A 17298-nucleotide genomic window follows, 5' to 3' on the forward strand; every position below is an offset into this window, starting at 1 on the left:
TCTCAAAGAGGACCAATGACATCATGAAGGTGATATCTTGACTTGCCAGTGAGTTGGGTTTGAGAGAGGCAGAGCTGGGCAAAGTCATCATGACTCTCCTCCAGAATCACTGGAGTCCAGTGGCAAGACACAAGTAGGACAACTGGTGATGGCCCTGGATGTAGTGGGAGACCTTGACCTTTTTAAGTTAGTCTGTCCCAGGTCTCAATTTGTTTGAAGCAACATCCACTCAGTAATTAAAGGCTAGGTAAGAATGGAGGAAAAGATTTGCCTTTACAAAAGAGTCAATCCAGGAGGGGAAGATGCTCAAGAGTTTATAGTCAGAACAGAAACAACTACAATTTACAGAAAAGAGGGAGGTGGATTGCTTTGCAGGGCTCACTGTAATGTTAATTAGAGAGTTAAAGATCTTCCCCACACCCCTAAAGGGAAGCTTGATTTGAGGAGACCCACACCTTTTGTTAATTTCTAGTGCACTGGTTCTCAAGGGTTGTGATGCCCTCAGGCTCTGAAAAGTGTATAAATACTCTGAGGTGAGGTTTTATTTTGGGACTTACTCATTGGAAGCATTTGTTTGGCCAGATGAGACTCTGGTCAGTCACTAAGGCCGACCCCCAACTTTGAAAACCCAGAGGTTGGTGCTTCTCTCTCTGGTATAACTCTCTAGTCATACCCTTACATATGGGTGCTCTGTTCAAAGGTATATAAATTTTGATCACTTATACTCTGCAAAGTATCTTAGGATTTGGGGGCTATGTATAAGATATATCAAGGAAGGGAATAAACTAATGAGAACAGAAAAAAGAACAGAAAATATTATTACCAAAACTGGAAGAAAAAAAAACTTAGAGAATACCAATAACTATAAAAACATGTATATTGTCTAATCTTTATAAAATGTGTGAGATTATATACTTAATGATGAAAATATGAGAAGGGAAGGGTACAGAATTTATTAATTATGCTTTATAACAGACCACACCTTCAGAATCTTAGAAATGATTAGACAGAAGATCTTACTGTGCTTATGATATTCTGATTACTTAAAAAAAAAAAAAGTTTGCTTGGTGAAACAACATGCAGCTTCAAAGGCTCTCCTACACACAGGAGTCCTTTCCTCATGGAGGAGCAAGTATTCATCAAACAAATACTAGTGGCTAAGGACTAGGAATGCAAACACAAAAGGAAAATACTTCTTTTCCTCAAGAAGTTTACATTATAAAACGAAGACAATATTTTATACAGAAGTATAAAGTATATACATAATAGACACTAATTAAATACAATGAATGAAAAAGCATTTATGAAGCACTTATTCTATACCAAACTGTATGCTCAATGCTAGGGATACAAATACAAATGTACAGACACTCTTTATCCTCAAGAACTTTAAGTTCTAATGGGGGGCACAACACATAAAAACAGTGGTGGCTGGGGAGGGAAACTGTGATTTGGAAAGTTACAGGGATGGTGAATGGGGTTATAGCTGATTTGATTATGGCAGCGGAGAAGGGCAGTTGGTAAAGAGAAGGACAGGTAATAAAGTGAAGTATGGCTGGAGCCTGGGCCTAGATGTCAACTGAAACTCTAAATAGTTTGGCGGGGTTCTGGGGGTTGTCATGAAAGACTTCATATACAAGAGGATGATTGAGTTGAGTCTTGAAGACAAACAGGGATTCCAAAAGGGAAAGGGAAGGAAGACTGGCATTCCAGGCTTGAGGATCCAGGAAGACAGGAACAGCAGACAGGCTAGCAAGGCTAGACTACAGAATGTGTGACAGGGACTGTTAAAATCATACAAGATTCTCTGATCAATGCCAACAGAGATAATTATGTTCTAATTATCAATATATAAACAAAACCTAAAATAAAGATGTATACTTGCCAACTCTCCAGACCCATGAACACTCAAAAAAGAGCTACCTAATAATCCATGAGAAAAATCAAACTGATGGAAAATGATTATTGTCCATTCTGTGATATTTAGTTGGATAGTCAGTTCACTGAATTAATATATCAGCAGAGCCTAGACTTGAATAGGAAGAAGAAAGCAGGTTTGATTATATCTGGGGAAAGAGAGTGTCTTCAATTTTCTCAAGCTGTTTCTAATACAAAAATCCAACCTTTCTTATATAATATTCTACCAGTACTACTTTATGAATCATGAAACACCATAGTCTGAAGAATCACAGATGAAGGTGATACAAAGGACAATGGAGAAATGCCCATTAGATGTAAAGAGTTTGCAAAATATTTTCAGTAATGCCCATTCATGAAAAAAGTGGTATAAGGACTATTATCTGGGAAATATATAATTGAAAAAAGAGTAGGGCTGTCCATGTAGCAAGCCTGAGGGAAGATGGATGGACTGGCCTACTGATGCACTAGAATCCAAGAAATATAAAAGGTCTGCAGGAAATCATTGAGGACACTGGGAAGCTCCTCCAAATATTTCTAAAACAACATGGATAAGACTCACAAGTGATGTAGTGGATGGAAGGCCAGGCCTGGAGTCAAAGTTCAAATCTGTCCTCAGACATTTGTGTGACCCTGGCAAAGTCACTTAACTCTGTTTGCTGCAGTTTCTTCATCTGTAAAATGAGCTGGAGTAGGAAATGGCAAACTACTCTAGTGTCTTTGCAAAGAAAACCCGAAATGGAGTAACAAAGAGTTGGCCATGATTTGTCTTAAAATTGGGATAATATGGGTTTGATCACATTCACTGGTTCTTTCAGCGTCCTGGGTTGCAGGAGTTAATTCAGGTCTGGTAACTTAAATTTTCTGAGAGTAGCTAAATGCTCTCTTGTTTGTTCACTCATCATAGCTTCCAAATCCCTGTTAAATTTTTTTTGGGGGAAAGTTCTATGCCCTTTTACAAAGAACCATTTCTTTGACAGAGAAAACAGAAGCAAAATGAGAACTGGTTATTTCCACCTTCTGTTCTTTGCCCAAGATCATCATCCCAGACACTCTAAGCAGCAGGTCTATACTAAATACATACCACCAATACATACTTTAGGCACACAATTATTCTTTACACTGACAGGAAAACAAAACCAGAATATTCTCTTCATGTCCCTATGAAATACTCTTTGTGCCTCCTAATTCCTAGAAGAGTGTGATAGTCAGGCCTTTGTCACTGTTACTGGTAGCCTGCGTTCAGCTCTCGCAGCAAGCTGCCAGTCTGCCATGCACGTCCATTTCAATGGAGTCTCCTGAGCAAGGATTTGTTTTTCATGATGCTTATGCTTCTCACCCCACCTCTGCCTCCACCTCTGGAAGTGATGCTAACTTATTCAGTTGTCTTTAGCAATTAGCAGCTTCTTGTCAAACGATATAGAGAGGCTATTATTTGTGAGGTAGTCAGGCCTCTATACACCTATCTCCTCAAAAATCTGATCAGGGAGGGAAGATAGAAACATGGTCCCATTTTGTCACTTGTTTGCTATTGGCCACTCTGTTCACATTAGCATTCAGCAGGCCATTTCCAATAAGAAGATGACCACGCTGGCTTCTTGGATTGTGTTTGGCAGCAGATTTTGTCATAGTCATGTGCGTACGACACTTTATGTATATAAACTAAAATGTTACTGTTTACTCAGCACAAGGTACCAAGTCCGCTTTTCAATCTTCAGCTTTTATTATGAACATTAAGCTAGTAATATTTCCGTGCATGGATAAAAAGGGAAAATATTCTGCACATATCTGAGAACAGTGGCTTCAAAGTGAACACATTTCCTTTTTGTCAAAAAGGACTTTGAATAATTTATATAAATTATCATTAATTTCATTATGATAATTCAATGAATATTAAAATGATTATTAAAATCTTAACATCTTTCCCCAAATAGAACAGGATTCCAAATTGAAATTAAATATGCTTGTGGAAAAATTGTATTTGGACTTAGAAATTCTTTACAATATATTTTAAAAATTAGCAGTCTTTTCCCAAGGTCATGTATTGGAATGGGCTATTTCATTTCACTTTTGCATGGAGGGAAAAGATCCCTTTTATACCACAGAAAAGCAAAGAAAAAAATAAAGATGGTGAAAATAATATTCTCCCTGTTGTAACTAAAAAAGTAATGAAATAAAATCTATTAAATTATATTAAGTCAAGAGACAAGAGGAAAACAGTACTCAAGTCCTAGTATCCCTATCTTAATAAATACCCATATGTAAAAGTCATGGTGAGTACAGACATAAACTATCCCAAACAGTCCATGCTTAATGATCAGTTAACAGCTCTCTCTGCCAATGAGTGGAAGGTTCAAAAAGAAAGAGAAAAGGAAAAGATAAGCTATCAAAACACAAAAGGCTGTGGGAGAATAGCAACTGATGCTTTAGATTTCTTCATGATGAAGTCTACACAGAGGCATAGCTTCCTGTTACATTAATATATATCACTAGCTTTGTAATTTTTTTAATATTGAACTGTTTTCATTAATTTACTACAAAACCTCTAAATTTGTATGGCTAATACAACCACAACTTTATTAGCCACATAGGATTTGCCTTAGTTATGCTTGAGTAAAATTTACTAGATGTACCAAATTGAGTCCAACTGTTAGGTAATAACATTAAAGGCACTGAGTCTTTTTAATCTGTTATGGCTTTTGGGGTTTTAGTAAAACATATTTGGGAGAGAAGAGAACTAGGAACTTTAATGGTGAAAGAAAAATGGCATGGGGTATGTTGAAGGTGGCCACTTGCTCAGGATGAAAACCTCATAATTGAGATGACCATCATATCCATTATCAAAGGCCTTCTAACACCTGGGAAGAGAACCTGAAAAGCGATGACATGGTGGAGCTCAAAGATCACTTGACTGAAAATGAGAGGAGTTGCTCTGCACAGAGTGGCACTGACTTTATAAGTATTTGTTAAAGTGAAGTGATTACAGACAACTGCTAAAATCTCTCTAATTTCAAAAATGTTATTCATTTAATAGCAACCTTAATTAAAGTATATAAAATGTATGTTGACCCATCTTTATTGAACATATAATTATTTAAAAATATTTTTCTGATATATTTTTTTATACCACCTTCATTTCTGAATAAATCCCTTCATATCCCCTACCCAGGAAACCATTCTTTTAATAGCAAATAAAAAGAGGAAAAAAAGCAGTTGAGCAAACAAAACCACATATAATGCTTGAAAGTTGCTTATAAATTTTTTAAAGAATTATTTGACTTTCCAAAAACAGATAATTATAGGAAACTACAGCTAATTTTGACAGAATCTTTTTGCTAATAAGCACACACTAATTTTTCCTTAACTTCAGATAGTTATTTCATTATTTTTCTCAAAGCAATGCATAAGCATACCATGTTTGTCATGTGAAAATATTTTCCTCTCTTCTCCCAGAACAAATATTAGATGATCACTGCTTTATAAGATCAGAATTCAAATGTCTAGACAATCTCATTTTTTTTCTATCTAATTTGCTGCATTTTTCAATGTCTTGGCCTCCTGTGGAAACTATTTAGTGTGAGCAAGCGTAGGTGTCTACTGTTTCTCTCAATGATCCTCATGAATCACCATCAATTTTTGATGATGGATAATGAAAATAATATTAGAAGTATAGAATAGAAAAGGATACATAAATAACAGTCCAACACAAGGCAAATATGTAGTAAGCTTAAAAAAACCCCAAAGGATGAAAAAAGGGAAGAAAATGGAATGAAACTTCACTGGTAAAAAACTCCCTACGTCTTCCTACATTTTTAGTCCATGTTGATACTATTTCGAAGTACCTCAATAAACTTCTTGGTGAGCCATTCACAAATACTGCTAAGAAAAACCAAATATTCTTCCTTCCTAAGAAGCCTTCCCAATCCCTGTCAACCTAAGAAGGAGGACCGTGTTCCAAGTACCAAAAATCCTGTGTGATAATTTGAGGAGGAAAAAAAATCCATCCTGTTAAAAAAGATCATACTGACTATGGAGGTGACAGAGGAACGTAATACATGAACTTAGAAGGATGTATAAACTTTGTACTTATTATAATGTAACATGTCTTTCTTCTGATGAATTCATCTCTCTTCTTTATAATATGGCTAAAGTAGCATTTATTAAAGGCCTTCTATGTGTCAGGAACCGTATTATGCACTTTACAGATATTCTCTCATTTGACCCTCACAACAACCCTGGAAAGTAGGTGCTATTCATTATGCCCATTTTACAATCGAGGAAACTAAGATAGACGAAAATTAAATGACTTGCGCAGTCATACAGCCAGTAAATATCTGAAGCTGGATTTGAACTCAAGTCCTTCCTGACTCCAGACCCAACGATCTACCACAACCTGGCTGCCTCTACAAATCTCACTGAAAGGTGAAGAGTTAAAAACTTGCTTGGGCCTAAACTTAAAGTGGCAACACTGGAATATTCAGCTTTCAAAACTTTATCCTCGCTGCAAAAACAGTGCTATTCATTTTCCTCAGAGATTAAATAGCTCAACTGAGCAGCCAAGAAATGGGGGCAAACAATCCATGGGGAAGACCAATTTGGTCTTATTAAATTTCCAGGAAAACACTCTAAGATTTCATATTTTTTCTATGATTTTATGGTTCTGCAAATGGCTACAGTAGGAGTTCAACAATAATACTTCAAAGGATCCGTGATTTTCATTGGTCTGGGTTCCTCTCCCCTTCCACTGACACAGGCCACAGCTTCTGTCCTGAGCAGACTAGTTTCACCAGCTGCGGTGACCAAAGACATTATCCCAGCTAAGCAGCCTCTCCAAACACAGCTAGGCAGGCCCATGGAAAACAGATGAGGAGTCCACTGCCAGGCCCATATTTAAAGCTTTTTGGTTCTGGTAGAATCTGCCAGACTTTGTCCTTTGCTGGTGTGACCTTTCATGAGCAAGGGTGGCCTCTGTAACACGAAACAGCTCCGGTGCAGGGCTGTGAGAAGATAATAACACCATCCATTTCCATGTTCTTCATGAACACAATCCATTTGTATATGTGGAAGGTCACCCTTTCATGATCGCATTTGATCCTCACAAGTAGCACAAATACAGTTCTCTTTTAAGCTAAGGAGACTGTGGCCAAGAAAAGTGGCGTGGTCTAGGTCAAGCAGTAATTCCGCGGTACACTGTGCCACCTGGCTGCCCCTTTCAAAGGCTAGGGAGGAGTTCCTGTTCTTCTTCTCCCTTCTCCAAAGCGGGGAGCTCTTAAGGTTATAGATGTCTTCAACTTTCTTTTCTTCTCTCTCTCACCCCTTTCTTGGTGGTTCCAGCTACTGCTCTGGATTCAATTCCTTCCATATGTGGTTGACTCCCAATGTCTGTATCCATGTCTAATACCTTGACCTCTCTCCCCTGGATCCTAGTTTGTATTTCTAACTGTCTTCTGGACATAATGATGGTAACTACAAGAGCAGCAGTAGTAAACACTTACATAATGCTTTACAAACATTATTGCATTTAGTTCTTACAACAGCTCTGAGAGGTGATGTTATCATCACCATTTTATTGATGAAGAACGTGAGGCAAACGGAAGTTAAGATATTTGCCGAGGGTTATAAAGCTATTGTGTCCGAGGCTGAATTTGAACTCAGATCTTCCTGAATCCAGGCTCATCACTCTATCCACTTAAGCTCCTTGATGGCAGGGACTGTCCTTTTGCTTTTTTTTTTAATAGCCCCAGCACAGTGTCTGGTTCACAGTAGGTGCTTAATAAACGTCTATGGATTGACTGTAGCACCTAGCTGCCACATCTATGTCAGGATGCTCCCTAGAACCTCAAACGCAACATGTCCCAAGCCAAAGAATTTATCCTCACTTGCCACAAACTGGCCCCTTTTCCTAAATTTCCTATTTTAAAAGACTATCATTGCCACAGGCACCCCAGACCTAAAACCGGAGCCATCTTTGACTCTTCCTCTTATCTCCATACTCATTCGTGTGTCAATTATTGCTGCTTTACCTCTGATCCTTCCCACTTTCCCTGAAACCACCTGAGTTCAGCTCCTCATTACTCCCTGTCTCAACTCTTCTAATAACTTCCTCACCCAAATGTCCCTGTGTCTGTCACCATCCAATCTGTCCTTTAGCAGCAGGGAACCTGACTTTCCTAGTCACAGGGTCTAACTCATTATCTCACACAGATTCACAAAGTTCATTGTTTATGGAGTGAAATACAACCTCCTGTGCTTGGTGTTCAGGGACCCAACAACTTTGGCCCCAAACTAGTGTTCCAGGCATTACATTTCCCGCTGACTGCAAGGCACCTTCACCTGCATCTGTGCATGCCACCTTCTATGTCTCTAAAGGCAACTCCTCTCCTCCTCATTCTCTGACTTGAAATCTCATCCCTCCTTTAAGCTCCTGATCATCTCCTTCATGAAGGCTTTCCTTATCATTGATCTTTCCCACCTTGAATTTGTCATACCACTCTGACTTATCAAATGAGATAATGCATGTAAATCACTCTGCAAACCTTATATCACTATTCAAATATCAGCTATCAATAGTTTTATTTATCATATAACTACAACATGTAATAGCACATATATTTAATAAAATCTAAGAAAGGGAGGAAGAGAAGAGGGCAGAAAGGGAGGGAAAGATGAGTTTAGAGAAGAGCTCAATGCTTGAATTGCCGATTTTCAGAACTATATGCAGAAATCTTATAACATACAGGTAAATAAACAGAAAAAATTTTTCTTAAAAGGAGCAAACATTTAGTTCTCAATGCTTAAACTTTGTAAAATTGCAACTATTATACAATACCTAACTGTTCTGATTCAAATACAATAATAACTTGTTTCATATAGTTCATCTCTCTTAGATTTCTTTGATTTTCTTTTATATTCCTTATGCATTTGCAGTATATAATAATATTACAATCCATAAATTAACCCTTGAACATAGAGGATTAACTATCAAGTGCTATTATTAATGACTGATTTGGGGCTAGCAAGGACCCTAGGGGTGATCTAGTCTAAACATCTCATTTTACAGATGAAGAAACTGAGGTCCATAGAGATTTACCCATTTGTCCAAGGTCCGAAAAGAAGGACAAGGCAGAAGAATGATTCAAGCTCAGATCTTCTGACTCTAAATGTGGCAACTTTCTACCGCACCCAAAACTCTCTGTGTCTCTTTAAAATGAATTGCTGTTAATTTTTTTTATTTGATAAAGTATCAAGAAATGTAAAATACTTAAAATGGAGGATTGGTTTTTTTTGATCATGCAATCTTAGCTTTAAGATACAAGCTACAACACTGTCAATATCAGGAAGGCTGCTATTAATACGAGGCGATTGGTTGTAGAGATTTGGCTTGCCACTTGTCAACATTAAGCAGATATAAATATATTAGATAATGAAATGTGCATGGGTGGTTTTTAGGAAAATATCATCTCTGTGTCCTGATCCCAATGCCAGTTAACTGTATAAAGCTTACAGCACACAGATGCTGATAAATTGCACAGTTTCAACTTGGATCCATAAGAGTTTTCAAAACAGCCTATATTTTGCAATGACACTCCAAGGACTAAAATTGCTTATCATGTGAGGTATTTGCCACTTGTTACTGTTCTTTGGAACTTACTCACTTTTTGCAATCAGGACTGCATGCTAAAATCACACTAAGTACCTGAAGCTACTGGTGAGTAGCTTGTGCATAGATTTGAAGAATAATGGGGCAGATAAAAACTAGCATTTATACAGTATTTTGAAGTTTACAAAGTGGTTTATGAATGTTATTTCAGTTGATCCCCACAACAATCCTGTGAGGTAAGTGCTATTATTAATCCCCATTTTATAGATGGAAAACTGAGGCAGAGAGAAGTTAAGTAGCTTGCCCCAACTTATAAGTACCTGAAGGAGAATAACAACAGTTTATTACTTAAATGAGAATAAAATTTGTTTAAGGCATGGTCATTTTTAAAAAATTCTGACCATCAATGCTTTTTGCCTTGAGGAATTTGGACAAATAGGCTAAACTAGAGAGTAAGTGATGGTTTCATTCATTCACTCTTTCATCCATTCAATTTTGTTATGCACCTATTGTACCCTGAGTATTTCAGGTGTAGGTACTAGGTACTAGGAGAAATTCAGTGTAGATACAAAAGGTCTCTTCCCTTATGGAGTTGCTCATCTTGAAAATGGTGGCAAAAGCAATGGATTTAGAAATAAAAGAACTGGTTATGTATATAATGGTGCTGTTACTTACTACTTGTGACCTTAAATGAATCATCTGACCTCTCAGGCTCTTTTCACAGGTGCAGAAATTAGCTTAGAGAAGTAATTTGACTCACCTAAAGTCACATAGATAAGTAGCATAGAATGATTTAGAAAAGAGATCCTCTGCCTCCCAGTTACAGGTTCTTTCTATGTATATTATGCTGATGATGTATTAAGATAACCTGGGACACAAATATTCACAAAAGTCATATGTTTCACACCAGTGTGAACAGGAAAATGTAAGATTTACACATGACATCAACCTGCTTAACCAAGTTTGATTCAACTACTCCTCATCAACCAAATGTAAAGGTATGTAGAAGATCAGTAGATAGGGCTGTCCAAAAATCACCTACTCTTTTGAGAACATTCTAAATGAATCCTCTCACCACAAAGAATTAACTCAAAGGGATATCCATCACCCTTCCTCCTGGACATTCTGTGGAGTGTAGAATTTAATGAGACTTCTCAAGAAGACTGATCTCAAAAAGGGGTAATCTCTGGATAAAGTATATGACAGTCATAAACAACAGCTCTCACAAGACACATGCTATTTTATTCACTAGTCACAGAAACCCTGTGAAATATGTAATGCAAGTAGTAACAATAAGTATAATCTCAAGGAAATGAGGAAAATGAGTCTCAAGAAGGTCATGTATATTATATTGAGGAGTCAACAGTCCATCTGAAGAGAACTGGATACTGCAAGTGAACTTCAAGTTAACTGTCAAATGCACATTTTTCATTATTTTAGCACTTTTTCTAAACTTCAAAAATAGTTGCCAAGAAACTTATGGATAACTTGAAGCTCTCAAAGTAAGGCTAGGGGTGTTATTTACAATTTCAGAAGTGTACTCTTTTTCATGACTACTTATGAAAAAAATCCTTTATTCTCTGAGGGTAAGAAGGGATATAAATTGACTATAAACCTTTTAGACATTTTTACATTAAGTATTCAGACTACAGGATGATTTCTGATGTAGTTTGTTATCCTTTCAAATATTTCTTTAGTAGGGACTGGGAAAACTCAGTGGGCAATTTGCCTGTAAGCTGTCTAACACAACACTAACGACTCTTAGACTATTTCTCTTGGAAAAATACACCTGATAGACATGGGTCACTCCGAAAGAAACTGAATAATGGAGAGCATACAGTTCTCGCGTATCCTTCTTTGATTGCCATCTTTGCTTCTGTCTCACGCTGTAAATAATCTCCTTGTGCTGATGTATTTTTCAAGTAATTATTTAGATTTAGAAAAGGAACCAGATATAGATTCAGGAACCACAGATTTAAGTCCATTTAAGTACTACTTGGTGATGCTGGCTAGTCCCGTAAGGGGCCTGTGCCTTAGGCGCATTCTCTGTATACTAGGAAGGTTGGACTACCATCTCTGAGGTTCCTTCCAAGTCTAAATGCTATGAGTTACCTTCCATCTATATAACACAGAGAAAAATAAGAGCAATGAAAACATTAACATTAGCCAGAAGAATACAATTTGATTTAACAGATTTATAAATCCAGGCGGTCAAAGGTTTACCAGCACCTGACTTACAGAGTACCCATAAATACAATCATGGTAATCAATCAATTAATGAATATTTATTAGGTGCCTATAATATGCCAAACACTAAGGATTCAAATACAAAAGCACACCAGCTCTGGTCCCTGTAGAGTTATGCTTTTATCCAGGGAGGGCTGAAGGAAGTATATAACATGTATACAGTTAATAATAACTACACCTAGACACACACATATATGTAAATACACACATAAACATGTACAAAGTGATGGGTGGCAGGCTTACAAGGAGGGATAATCGATTGCCTCTTGAAGGCGGGAGAACTGACCTGAGCCCTTAAGTGAGTTCAGCGTTCTAAGAAGTACAGGTGAAGAGGATGAGCTTAGGGGACAGATTCTCTAAAGGCATGGAGACAGGAGATGATATGTTTTATATGGGCTAGTTTGTATGACATGTAGAATACATGAGAGGAAATAATATATAATTAGTGTGGAAAGATATACAAGAGTCAGATCAGGAAGGAATGCCTTTAAATGCCAAAGAGAATAGTTTGGATTTTATCCTAAATGAAAAAAGAAGCTTTGGTAAGTAATTATTGGCTCAAGATTAGTAAAGAGGGAAGAAGGAGGGATAATTCATTTTGTGAACCTCAGTGATAGAAATTAGAAAGAGAGGTAGCCTTAAGGGTAAAGATTAATTCTGCTTTATACATGTTGAGTTTGAGACGCCTATAGCACATTCAGGTAAAGATGTCTAGCAGGCATTTGGAGAAGCAGGACTGGAGCTCAGGAGAGATATGAGACCTAAATACACAGGTTTGTGAGTGTTTGCATAGAGAAGCTAGTTGAATGAACTGCAGCTGCTTAGAGCTAGTCAAATTCATGGGAATGTCAAGGGAGAAATATTAAGAAAGAAGAGCCAGGACAGAGCTCTGGAATTCACTCATACTAAAAGGTCAGGACAGAGATGACCTAACAAAGTAGACTCAGAAGGATGAGTGTGACACATAAGGGAAGAAGCGCTACACAGCAGTGTTGGTAAAAGCCCAGGAAGAAGAGGGTATCCAAAAAAAGGCGCAGGTAGTCAAGAGTTTCAAACACCGCAGAGAGGAAAAGAAAGATGAGAAAAGGCCATTGGATTTAAAAACTAGGAGGTCACAGGTAACTTTCAAGAAAGCAGTTTCAGCCAAGTGATGCCCTGTGGAAACCAGATTGTAAGGGGGTGGGAAGTAGGAAAGCAGAGGCAATGCATATAAATAATTTGTTGCTGTTTTCTGCTATTCTGTTTTGGAGGAATTTTGCTGTAGAAGGGGAAAAAAGATATAGGACAGCAGCCTGGAGGGATGACAGTATCAAGTGAAGGTTTCTTAAGGACAAGGGAGATCTGGGCATAGCATCAAAGAAGGAGTCAGTAAATAAGGAGAGGCTACAAATTAGGGGGAAAAGGGGGAAAGGTCAAAAAGGCAAGTTTGTGTTAAGAATGAAATCAAGGGAATAAGCAGAAGGGTTGGCATTAGCAAGGCCACCTCACCTTCTGAGGCTGGAGCACAGGAAAAAGATGGTGGATGATGCTAAAATGATTTGATAGTGTACCTGGGGAGGAGATGGAATTTAAGACAGTGAAGTTTATAAGGCCACATCATCTCCTGAAAAGGAGCAGGTGCCTGAAGAAGGGAAGGTTTAGGAAAGCTTCTGGGTATGGTGTAATACTGTCCTTTCTCCTTGACACTCCTTTGGATAGCCCTCACTGTCACAAACAAAAATATGTCTGGTGAGTGAGGGAATCTTGAAGCTTTTAGGAAAATCTTTAAGATTTTTTGGGGGAACTGGAAGAAACAAAAAAATTGAACAGGTGAGAGGAGCTGACCCCAGGAATGGATAAGAGCTGTCTAATGGATGGTGCTATCTAAGGGAGAGTATCTCTACCCAAAAATATTTTCACCATATCATATACTTTTGTACTTTACTTTGCTGAAGTGCTCAAAATTACATATATCAGAAATTCATTTAGATTCACAAGAATCTATTTTAAAAATACTTTAAAAATACAAGGATCCAGGAGTCAAGTTAATACTGTACAGGTAGACCACATTGAATTAAACAGGTTTCACCTGGCTGGTTTGGGGAATTAATTGCCATTTAAAATGCTGACTCTATGAACTGAGCTCTAAACTGACAACTTGGATTTAAATACAACTCATCCTTAAACTAGGAGCTTCTTATACTAAAAACACTAAATGAAGTCTGACAGAATTACAAGTTACAAATACTTCTCAACTCTTAATGAATCTACATGTAAGATTTTATAAAAAGTCCATTGCATAAACATGTTAACTAATTGATTAGACTAATCTTTTTAAGCTGAATTCTAATAGACTTATAAGTATGGTTTCTTGGGGGAAAAAGCATCCATTGACCTGAGCTGTTAAATTCAGGGTTGTAATCCAAAATCAATTGTGCCTCAGCCAGCTTTCTATCATCAAGGTGTTTTTCTTGGCAAGAGCTCAAATTCAAAATGAAGGGAATCCACTGGGGTGATAATTTGCCATATGAGCACCCACAGGTTGTTAAAATAAAGGTGCTACACTACTCATGAATGCCCCAAAGCCCTTACACAAACAGCATTACCAGGCAAGATCCTCATTCCTTTTATAAGTGCAAAGTAAGAAAATCTTCCACTGCTTATGTATATATTGTTTACACATACATGCCTGTGCAGACACACACATGCGTGCGCACACACACACACACACACATACTTCATTTCAAACTGGAGTCAGAGTCTGATCTATTCAGCAGCACAGATTCTTCTTTTGTACACTTCATGATGTATTCAACAACACTGCACCGAACTAACTGAAAGTCACCATGGTGAAGTGAGTCAGAGTTGGGTCTGGAAAATGACTTGCTCTGACACATATTAATTGTGAAAATTTGGGCAAGTTGCTTAACCTAAACTGAGCCTCAGTTTCTGCAATTATAAAATAGAGACAATAATATCTACAACAAATATCTTATGGAATCATTATGAAAAAATATTTTTAAGCCTATAAGTACTACAAATGAGAATTTACATATCATGGCTAAAACTTCTGCCACTCAAATTATATAGTTCATATTATAAAAGTTGACTGGATCTTCAACTTTCAATATAATAACCATAGAATCCAAAGAAATCATTAATAATTGAGTTTCTTTTGCAAGAAGGGGCTGACAAAAAGCAGATTAATGCTTTCCTATGAGTTCTGAAAATGTACATATAATGGAACATTATATTTAATTAAACTTTTTTCCCAAATTCTTTCCAGTAGAACAGTAAAGGCAGGCTCTTGTGAGAAATAATATATTGAGTCTATGCAAGTTCCTGAATGCATTAAAAAGCATGTGAAGACATAGGGAGGAGAGAGCTTACAATTTACTTGGAAAGACAAGACACTGATGTAAAAAGGTAAGGAATGAGGAAGATATCTTATATTTGTAAACAGTTTCATTATTTACAAAGTTGTTGTTATTCAATTATTTAAGACTATAGTATAGCATGTCTCATAGACATACAATATAATAGACAAATACAGCTATACTAGAATTAACAAAATGAGAATCAGTTTAAGCACTACAAAATTTTCCAAATGCAATCCAACCTGCTTTTCTATTACTATTCATTTCTGACTGTCTTCTCTCCTCCCTCTAACTACTCTCACCAACTTCCTCCCAGCTCTGCTCTACCCTTCCTGTTCCACCAGTTCATCAATGTGACCTGGCTTCCATGTGATTTAAGCAGATCACATGGGCTTATTAATGGGTGGGAAAGATCTTCGAATTAAGCAAAAATACATTAACAATACACTAATACAAATATTTCATTATACAAAATTAGGAACAAAACAAAGGAACATATATGAACCTGCAAAATCTGTTTTATACAGTTTTAAACAATATATTAAATTTAACACAAGGTAGTATCAAAATTGCCCTTTATGTGTCCTTTTCTGAACTTCATGTTTTCCTCTGTGCTTTAAAGCCTTTTTTGTGGTCCTCAGCTTCTCATACCAGCTTCAATGATTCTGAGCTTTAGTGTTTCTTATATTATTTTTACAGGACCATGTAACACTCTTAATTTTATCTTCCTTTATACGACTTTGCTTCCATCCACTGTACATTTCTCTTTTTTAAAAAACAAAAGTTTTGGAGTTTGGGTTTTTTTTTTACATCTGCCTTAGTGTCTTCAGACAAATCCTATTTTTCCTTCTCATTGGAAATTATTTCCATTTATGGATTTAGAATTTCATTTTTTTGGCATCTCTTAATCTGACTTCTCCCTAAAGCACTTTTAGATCATAGGATCCTTTCCTTTGAACCCAATGAAATGTTTTCTCATACTCTAGGATATATGTCAGACTATGCCTGCCTTCCTCTTCTAGGATGGAGTGGTTACTTTTTCTCCAAAGTCCCCATCATTTCTATCCTAGCCACTAGATCCTCCCTCATGACAATTGGATCCAGAATAGAATTTCTCTTTGTTGGTTCATTTATCTTATGAAGGATGAAATTATTATTAAGGCCAGGGAAGAAACCACTCTGTTTTTGGCAAAGAGAGAGAGAAGTACTGAAAATAACTGGTTAATTAGTGATCCCATCAGTCCTATGCCACACCTCTGTGCTGGGCTTGTGATAATACCTCACCCAGGGAGGTCTCTATACATCAATGACAGAAACAATTTCTGTTTCTCCCTTATTTAACTTTAGTCCAAGTATTCTTTTCAGTGCTTTTCCCTCTTGTTTTGGGGTGTCTTCACATGAGTATATAATGCTACCAAACCCTGCCTTCTTGATTTCTTTTGAATAAGTTATGCCCTTCTAGAGCTATGGTCCAGTCGTGAGTTTCATCTCACCAAGTCTCAGTCATGTCTGTGAGGTCAAATTTGCCCTTTGGAAATGACCTCTAGGTCTCTTTGTTGGGTACCTAAGTTTGGAGCATCTATCTGTAGGCGCTTGTGGCCGTAAGTGTTATTGCTAGCTTCTTTGTTGGTTTTTATCTCCTATGGATTTCTGAGTTTCTCAGCTGCTATTCTTCTTCCTTCTTTGAAGCTGTTCCTTACGTAGCTTTGACGATATGTACAAGCAGTCTTCTCTCTAGCCCTTCCTGTTTAGTTTCAAGCCCTTTTGATGACATTTGGAAGAAACCTGGGAAATACATTCTTAACTTTTTTAGGTCTGTATGGCCATGGTGACTTTTTATGCCTCTTAATTCCTTATAATTTCTGCCACTCACTTAGCACATGTTCACTGCATTTTTGTAGTAAAGCACCTTGAATTTAAGAATCTGAAATTGTAATGGCTGCCTTCAGAGGTGCTGGAATCCTCCTTCTTGGAGATCTTTACACAGAGACTGGATAACCATTTGTCAAGTGTGTTATAATGGAAATGTCTTTGAGTAAGGATTGAACTAAATGACTACTGAATTTCCTTTCAACTCTCAAGTTCTGCAAATCTCTAATTCTCCTGCACACCAGAGGTGAAAGGCAATGAAGAAGGGCCAGGACAGTCCAAATCAAAGAGGATGTCTCTAGAGATGGT

The 17298-nt window shown here is 37.2% G+C and overlaps 1 protein-coding gene and 1 long non-coding RNA gene across 13 annotated transcripts in view; one reads left to right on the top strand and one right to left on the bottom strand.

Moving 5' to 3' along the window:
* Positions 1 to 9128, top strand: part of LOC140526263 (uncharacterized) — a 39615-nt gene extending 30487 nt beyond the window's left edge. The window contains exon 3 of the long non-coding RNA XR_011974301.1: positions 8978 to 9128. This is a non-coding gene — a long non-coding RNA (uncharacterized lncRNA). The remainder of the gene's footprint in view (positions 1 to 8977) is intronic.
* SUPT3H (SPT3 homolog, SAGA and STAGA complex component) overlaps positions 1 to 17298 on the bottom strand; it is a 654394-nt gene that overhangs the window by 226660 nt on the left and 410436 nt on the right. The window lies entirely within an intron of this gene.

Source organism: Notamacropus eugenii, chromosome 2, assembly GCF_028372415.1.
Source record: "Notamacropus eugenii isolate mMacEug1 chromosome 2, mMacEug1.pri_v2, whole genome shotgun sequence".
NCBI lineage: Eukaryota > Metazoa > Chordata > Mammalia > Diprotodontia > Macropodidae > Notamacropus > Notamacropus eugenii.